Below are 9,503 nucleotides of genomic sequence, written 5' to 3' on the forward strand. Positions count from 1 at the left end.
AGCTATCTTTTTGTTTAATTATCCTAAGGGTAACATTTTGATTTTAGGGAATGTTTTACCTTAAAACTTTGGTTTATGCATATTAATGTCTTTATGAATTCCTTTTGTTAAATGGTTTTGAGTCCCTTCAAAATCTACTTTTACCATAGTAAAAAAATTAGAGACTATTTCTAAATATATTTATTGCTAGAACATATTGTTGATACGAAATACACAATACTCACCATTGGTACATACATTCCTCAACTCTACACATGGTATGCATACCTTTGAATTATGTTTCTTAAATATAAGATAGATCTTTAAATTGTTTACCAAGAATCCACTTTATCAAAGATAATATGATAAATTATCCTAACCAAAGATACTTGAATTCCTCTATCTCAAGAGAAAGAGAGGATCCAAATATTTCTTTATCAATTCTTCTAATATAGATCCAAGTGTACACATATCAACCAAGGTTATTTCAGAAATATAATGTGAGAATTAGAAGTCAGAAGTATTTTGGTCTACATAAGATATCATGAGACTAAAATTAGTCTTCCAAGCAAAATGAAACCAAACATTTTGAGTATAGAACATTAAACACTGCATACATGCCTCAATAATTTTTTAATGTTATAAATTATTCAAGCATGATCATTAAATTGCATTTTTAATATAGAAAATCATATCTAAAGGACATCAACCATAACTTAAAAGACTTTAACAAGACATACATAATTTCTAGAGAATGATAGAAGAGTAATGATCCTGATATAAAATTTTCATTTTGTCAAAAACTAAGAGGTTGTTATACTAGAACAATAACATCTATAATAGAATATTTTCACTTAATGAATCATCACCATATCCTTCTATAACAATGGTAGCTAAACACTATTGTCAAATTAGCGGTAAATAATTATAATGACATTGGAAAGTGTTAAGCTAGCATTGAGAAAAAATATGAAGGAAACATCCAAATTTAATAGCAAACTAATGAGTCCTCAAAAATGATAATATCAAAATGAAAGTAGTAATATAATTTAAAGAGAAAATGACAACTATATACAAGTCATAGCATCATAATAAAGTTAACAAATAATTCACATCATGATAGTAGTATCTAGATAAAATGAAATAACATGTAAGAACGTCTTTTAGACCCAAGGAATGTGTGTATAAGAAGAATATTATTCAATTAATTAGTATCATGATTAGACTAGTACTCATTCTTAACTAATTAATCTAAACTTGCAACCTTCCATGTAAGATTGTACTTCATTTAATACATTGTAATAGATGAGATGAGCTTTATTGGTCTAAAAGTGTTGGAAGAAAATGATATTAGGTTGTTAGAAGTAGTCCCAAATCAAAGCCATGTCAAATTTAGTTGATGTTCAATCATTCTCTTTGGTGATCTAGATCAACTAGCAACATGAAAGAAATTGCAATGTATGCATCAAATTCCTAGATAAGCACTATGGTGCAACTTCAAAATTGTTATGATGCTAGTTTTCTAATTGTCTATAATGAAGCAAACCTTTTGAAATAGATTTTTGTCCACTTCTCTCAAAATTATGCAATATGAACCCTAGTATTATTGATTACCAAATTTTAAGTTCATGATCAAGCTTTTTACTTACTTTTGAACAATAATTTATTTAGCAAACATCCTACCACCTTTGTGTAACAAATGAGATAGTGTCACTCCATAATAGATGCATATTTCCTTCTTTTAAGCCACTCTCCATACATATTATAGAACAACAAAAGAGACGGTCATGGTAAAATCTAGATTGAGAACATCTCCAATCTCAAATCCTTTTGTGTATTGGACAAGAAGTTGGGTTATGTATAAATATTTGGTTTAAAACAATACTTTTGAATGGTGCTCTTGGATAAGTTAAAGCAATTTTATACAATGATGTTGACAAAGCACCTCAACTCCTCTTATTTTTAATAATTTAATTTAGAAACCACATAGATCTAGCATGGGATCACTACAACCAAAAAAATGTTCTTGTAAGCCTAATGAATCAAAGAAAACATCATCATATACCACTAAAATTGGTATGTTCCTTAATAATACACAAATCACAAGGCCTTGTAGTTCAAAGAATAATAGTCAAGAGTGGAAATATTGTTCGACAAGTGTTAAGATATTTAGAAGTATTTCTAGAGTTCATGAACTTGCAAGCCTTCATATACTAGGGATTTCAAATTATATGCATGCATATGTTTCTCAATAGAAAGAGGAGGAGGTGTGCTTGATAGAATTATCAAATGCAAAGTCCTCAAATAACATAATTTTTTTATCATTACACAAATGACTCTAAAATGTCAAGTTATTGTATAATGTTCATTTAGAAACATGGCAATTGTGTAATAGTAGAGATGCAAAAACTAGCTCCAGTTTTGCCATTTGTTCTAACTAGCAACTCTACAAGCACTTCAAAAGAAAAATTGAGTCACATAAGTAAACAATAATAGGACTGCACCTTCCTTCAATTAATTTCATATTTTAAATTTATGCTCCCTCCCATATCTCTTCGACATATCCATTGCACACCAAGGTGCACTTAGTAGTCATTAACTATGTAGAAGGCATATTACAGTCATATTAACTACACTGATAAGAAGCACAAGAATTTATCTCTCTATAAGAAATAGAATAATTACAATGTTATTATTAAATATTTTTTTATTTAATACATAAGTATATTATTAGTAGTACAATAATAGATTAGAAATAATGTATTAATTATAGAAAATTGAAAGTGTATTACCCAAAATAATATAATAATATAATACCATTAATAATAGTCTATTATTGTTTGTATTTAGAAACTATTTAATTAAAATATAAAAGTATACTTAATAATAAAATTGTATCTTAATAATAGACAAAAGTAATAATATAATAATGTAACATTAATTTTTTATGGAGTTTTCCTGAGTCAGGCTTTGAGAGTATTTATTCCACCTAAATTCATTTAAGACACAATCTTGACTTCATCTCTTATTATTTTTGAATCTTTGCACTTAACAATACTTAATCTTTAGTAGGCTCATCTAGAATCATTCCATTTCACCATTAAAACAATGACCAATTGACTAATATAACATTTTAAAATAAATTAATAAATAAGGTACTTACACACATTATATATATATATAGAAAGAGAGAAAGTTCTCTCGCCTAAATGATTCCAAACTGACCTCCTTGTCCTTCAATAATAGACGCATCTTACCAAGGAAACGCAAGAATTTTAAAGAAAGACTTTTTGTATAATCTCACAAATGAAACCGATTGAGGACTTCACTTTCAAAATAAAAGTGATCGAATGCATCGCGTGTTAATCACGTCTCTCCGTCTTTCGTCACTTTCGAGTTTCCTTCTCAGCCGGTTCAACGATGTTTCCTTCAAATATATTCTTAGACAAAACCATGCCAAGTCCACACCACCCAAAAAGGTTAGATATCTTCAAGTTGATAGTAGGGGATACCGTCAGAAAAGGATATTAATTGAAATCCAGAAGCGCTTTGCCATTGTAACTACAAACCGAGCGAAACAGAGAGATTTTCTTATCGTTATTTGAATTTGCTGAAACACTGTGCACCCAATCATGTTCCACACAACGCTCGCTTTGTTTTCATTCATTCTCAGCTATTTCATTTTGCTTCCCCACTGTGCTTCTCTGTCACATGACGGAGTAATTTTGCTTACTCTCGGAAATGGAGAGTGGAGACAGCAGTAATGCTTTGAGCAACTGGAAGGACTCTCAGGAAACTCCATGCGCTTGGAAAGGAATTACCTGTGATGAGTTCAACGGAGTTACCACTGTTGATCTCACTGGTCACTCCATTTCTGGCAACTTCACTTCTGCCATTTGCAGCCTTCCCAACCTCACAGCTTTGATTCTTCAGGCCAATGCTTCCACTCTTCTTTCCCCAGACGCCCTATTCAATTGCAACCGTTTGCAAAAGCTCGATTTGTCAAGCAACGGCTTCACTGGAAAGCTGCCGACTCATATCTACGAATTGACGGAGTTGAGAGTTCTGAATTTGTCCTACAATGCTTTTAGCGGGTCCATTTCACCAGCCTTCGGCCTCCTGCCAAAGATAGAAGCTCTCTTGTTGCACGAAAATAGTCTGACTGGGGCATTCCCTAATTTTGTAGGTAGTTTGGTGTCTCTGAGAAACTTCACGATTGGGGGTAATCATTTGCATCCCGGTGTTAGACCGAGAGAGCTTGGCAATTTAAAGCAGCTGCAAGAGTTAAGGCTAGATAACTGCAGTCTTGTTGGAGAAATCCCTTCTTCCTTGGGCAATTTAACTCGACTGGAGTTCTTGGATCTGTCGCAGAATGATCTTTCTGGCGATATTCCTGCCAGTTTGATGTCTGTGTCGCGAACATAGACCAGCTCACAAGGTTATCCATTTTGGATTTGGGGCACAATCAGCTCGAAGGCACGGTTCCCGACTGAGTTGGTAATCTCACATATCTGAGTCTTCTTAAATTGCAAAACAATTCGATTACCGGAAACATCACCTCTCAGATCGGAGAGCTCCGGCACTTGAGTAACTTGATGCTGTACAACAGTTTCAGTGGCTTGTTGCCCCAGAGTTTAGGCTCATATTCCAGTTTCGTGGTCTCTGATGTGTCGAATACTGGGTTGGAAGGCCCTCTGCCGAAGATTCTGTGCAGGGGAGGAGTGTTGTATGGCTTCGTTTGCACATCAAACAAATTCAACGGTTCTCTGCCTTCGTTCTTTGCAGACTGCAAATCTCTAGAGTATCTCTACATCGACGACAACCAGCTGAGCGGCGAGATTCCTCCGGGACTATGGGGTTCTGACAAGCTCCAGGGATTGTTTTTAGAGAAAAATGAGTTCCAATGCAAGATTTCACCCGCAATTTGCCATGCAACGAGTCTGATTCGATTGACGATAAGCAACAACCTCTTCCACGGAGTAATTCCTCCAGAAGTTGGGTGGCTTACAGAACTTCAAGTGTTTGAAGCTAGCAACAACCACCTCTCAGGCCCCATTCCACCTCAGCTCGGGAGTTTGACTTCGGTCAACATTCTCCTGCTGGACCACAATTTTCTCTCAAAAGAGATTCCTGAGGAAATAACGTCCCTGAAGAATCTCACTCAGGTCAACTTGGGTTACAATAGGCTTACGGGCGAAATCCTTGGATCATTTAGCAAAATAAATACTCTTGATTTGTCAAACAATATGCTTGCGTTACAATAGGCTTACGGGCGAAATCCTTGGATCATTTAGCAAAATAAATAGTCTTGATTTGTCAAACAATATGCTTTCTGGAAGGGTTCTTGTCGAAATGGGAGGACCAAATCTGAACGTTTTCAATGTATCCTACAATCGCTTGTCTGGGAGCATCCCAGATGGCTTAGACAATCCGGCTTATAACGACAGCTTTGTGGGTAACCCGAAGCTATGCGGAGCGCGGAATCTAATGCTACCTTCGTGTTCATCTTCAAGTAAAATGTCACCTCAGAGGCTAGTCACCATTCTGATAACATCTTTATTTATAGTTGCCGTCATTACCTTGGGTGCATTTATCTGTCTCGCTCCTCGAAGCGGCGTTATGCAGACACGCAGTCGTGGAAGATGACGCCGTTCCATTCAACAGAAATGGACGAGGCATTCATCCTTCGCAATCTCAGGGAGAGTAACGTGATTGGCTCTGGAGGTGCTGGAAAAGTTTATAAGGTCATTCTAAAGAACGAGCAAGCCATAGCTGTTAAGATCCGGAACACGAGCAGAACTGGAAGAGAGAGTAAAATGGGGGAAGCGGAGGTGGACAAATTGGGAGTCATCAGGCATGCTAACATCTGTTAGGCCCGAAAATCTGATGTAGTAGAAAATAATGTAAACAAAAAGGAAACTTTCTTGTATGTTGCTCACTCAGATTCATTACATATATAAAGTAGTCATTTAGCAGTTCAACTGCTATTTAATAACTACCAAAACTGAAACTTATAACCTAATTCTATAATGCTAATGATTAATACATTAACATCCCCACCTTAATTGGAAAGGGTTACATGAAATTAGGAGTATTTTGAACTCTTGAAACTTTGAACTCAACCAGAAGCATTTGTTGGTTGATTCGAATCATCTTTTGAAATCTTGTATCTGTGATGTGATCTAAAATCCATTTGAACTTATAGGGTTCAAACTTTTATTCTTTAGCATGTTATCCATTATTGGACTTAAAATTTATATAATGAGCCTATTACTTTGATAGGTCTCAGTTTGAGACTTATTTTATTCCATTGGAATTAGCACACTTTGGGTGCATAATATTTGAAAAGAGATCACATTGGATGCAATGATCTTGTATTGTTCATATTACAATTTGAAAAGAGCACACATTGGGTGCAATAGAATAACACGCATTGGGTGTTATGGACTTCTTTGTCCATATTACAATTTGATAAGAGCATACACTGGGTGTCATGAAATAACACACATTGGATGTTATGAATTATTTTGTCCATATGACATTTTGATAATAGCATAGATTACCTATGCAATGAATTTGTTTTGTTGATTTGTTTGAAAATGATTACATAGAGTTTGAATCTGAAATTGTTTGGATTTAAATTTGAAATTGCCACTTACTTGAACTTGAATCGGAAATTGTCACTTACTGGGAACTTGAATATGAGATTGTCACTCACTTGATTTTGAATTTGACATACTGAAATCACCACTTACTTTGGTAATTTCATTTGAACCCTCAACTTTGATGCACTCCCTCTTGGGGAAGATTTTTTTTTATCAAGAATCTGCATATATGTTTGATATTCTCTTAATACACATTAAATTAGGAGGCTTACAACCTTGAATATTCAAATACCAATAATATTACTACTTGATATGAAAAATGTCATTTTTGATGTCAAACTCACCTACCAAATTCCAATCCCAGAACATTTAAGAGATCCTCATACCTTCCAAGTTTGGCTCAAGTATATAATGGGGCATCTGCCACCTTTCCATTCAGAATAAAAAGTAGAATAGTGAGTATCGAAATTTCATGTTCTCTTCATAAGAATTTCACAATACATATTTGTTATACCTCCTTCACAAAAGCTTTGAGCCCACTCCTTAGTTATACCAAGGATTTCCACACGACAAACACTTTCATATATATATATATATATATTCATCAGGCTGTCAAAGAAATCACCCACACATACACAATTAACAAAAAGGACATTAAGTTTCTTCCAATCGAGATCCAATATCCTCCTCTTTATAGGAGCCACAAAGAATTCTTGATTATTATTCGCCCATAATGAATGAAATCAACTCCAAGATTCTAATACTGAGAATTAAAACAAACAGATATCTTTAAATTCTGATCTCCATTCTCATAACTTGTGAAAAATATTGTTTGACCAACTTTGTGTTCAATCAAACAGAAATCTTCAATTCGATTATCAATAAGCAATAAACTGATTCCAATAAACTTTAACTTCTTCCATAAAATCGATACCAAGAACCAATTCTAACAGAGATTTTTGAGTTCAGTTTGTCAATACCAATTACATTAAACTGTTGAACTCAAAGTATCGTGAATGGATACCACAATACTTCTATTGAATCTAACTGATACCGAATTCAATAATCTTTTAAAAAATTCTTACACCAACCCGATAAAAAGAACATTAAACCCACTCAAGAACCGGTTCATATAAAAGCAAACTTCTTCATTTAAACTGATATCAGAGGCACAAATAGTGCTTGGTTATCATTGTCAATAATGAACCAAATCGGTTACAATAAACTTTAAAACTCTTCCAATAAAATCTGATTCAATAAACTATAAACCTCTAATGAAAACTCCATACAAATTCAAGATTAGAAGACTATTACCGAGCACTACTGCAAACACCAAACAAAGTAGATTTGGAATACACAGCATAACATTGTTTAATGCAACCAATGATTAGGGATTGAGAATAGAGAAATGTAACCGAGAGGGTGAAGAACCATAACATTTAAATAGAAACTTCATTTCTTTATTACTCCGTTCTTCATTGCAATATATTCTCTTTCGCTGATCCCAACTCCCATCTTTGTTTTCTCTACTTCTTTCCAACTTCTTCTCTCAAAATCATCCTTCTACTACATCAGTTTTGGCTGCTCTGATACCACTGTTAAGCTCGGAAATCTGATGTAGTAAAAAATAATGTAAACAAAATGGAAACTTTCTCGTATGTTGTTCACCCAGATTTATTACATATATAAAGTAGTCATTTAGCAGTTCAATTGCTATTTAATAACTACCAAAACTAAAACTTATAACCTAATTCTATAATCCTAATGATTAATATGTTAACAACATCTTGAAGCTTCTCTATTCCATTTCAAGTGAAGACTCTGATTTCAAGCTGTTGGTGTACGAGTTCATGCCCAACGGCAGTTTGTTCGACATTCTGCATGGAAATCGATCAGGACCACAAGTAAATCTCCAATGGCCGATCCATTATCAAATTTCTCTTGGCGCAGCTCGGGGGCTGAGTTATATGCATCATGATTGTTGCCCTCCAATATTGCACAGAGATGTGAAATCCAGAAATATTTTGCTTGATGAGGAATTTGGGGCTAAAATTTGAGATTTTGGGGTATCCAAAGAGCTAAACAAGCTGAGGTATGAGTTCACGGTTTCTGGTTACGTGGGGTCACACGGATACATAGCCCTAAGTATGAGAACTCACTCCTTCACATCCAGTTACCTTAGTTTTCTTCCACAAATTAGATTAGTCTTTTCTTGCGCAAATTATCTTCTACTTTTTATTAAAATTGGGTATTGTGATGCAGAGTATGCGGAGAGGCTAAAGGTGAACGAGAAGAGTGATGTATATAGTTTCAGAGTGGTGATTTTAGAGCTGGTGAGGGGGATGAAAGCGACAAGAGAGGTGGAGTATGGAGAGGACTGGGACATCGTGGAATGGATACGCAACAGAATTTTGATGGGCGGAGAAGAGATGGCAGTGTTTGACGATCGTATGGTGGGAGATAACTGCATCGAACAAATGATGCGTGTTTTGCATTGGGGTTTGGTTTGTACAAATAGAGTGCCTAACCAGCGGCCTTCTATGAGAAAAGTAGTGGAGAGATTAGTAACGTGCGGTCGAGATAAGTGCAAAGAGACATTTTATCAGCATCACAAAAGTATTTTAATTAGCGAATCCGATAGCGAGGATGAAGCCGTTTACTTTCCAAAAGAAGAATAATTGTAACACGTACATTAATCCACCGAATGGCTTAAACATCACAAACTAAGGCTTGATTCCGAGTGCAAAAGTGTTAAATAGTCAAAGTTTGACTTACTTTTCTAGGCTTAATTTCTTCCTTAGTGTGTGATGTTTAAGGCTTAATCCACAAGGTATACAGTCTTTGTACGATTGCTACCTCAAGTCAGACATTGGCTTGTTGTTCCTTTACGAGGGAAAGTAGAAGCTGCTTGTTTCGTAG

At 34.9% G+C, this 9,503-nt stretch overlaps 1 pseudogene; it reads left to right on the forward strand.

Annotated features, from left to right (window-relative positions):
* Window positions 1-3,611: 3,611 nt before the first annotated feature.
* LOC149538310 (uncharacterized) lies at window positions 3,612-9,262 on the forward strand (annotated as a pseudogene).
* The last annotated feature ends 241 nt before the right edge of the window (window positions 9,263-9,503 follow it).

Source organism: Cupressus sempervirens, chromosome 9, assembly GCF_028749045.1.
Source record: "Cupressus sempervirens isolate cs-2001-9-10 chromosome 9, ASM2874904v1, whole genome shotgun sequence".
NCBI classification, from domain to species: Eukaryota; Viridiplantae; Streptophyta; class Pinopsida; order Cupressales; family Cupressaceae; genus Cupressus; species Cupressus sempervirens.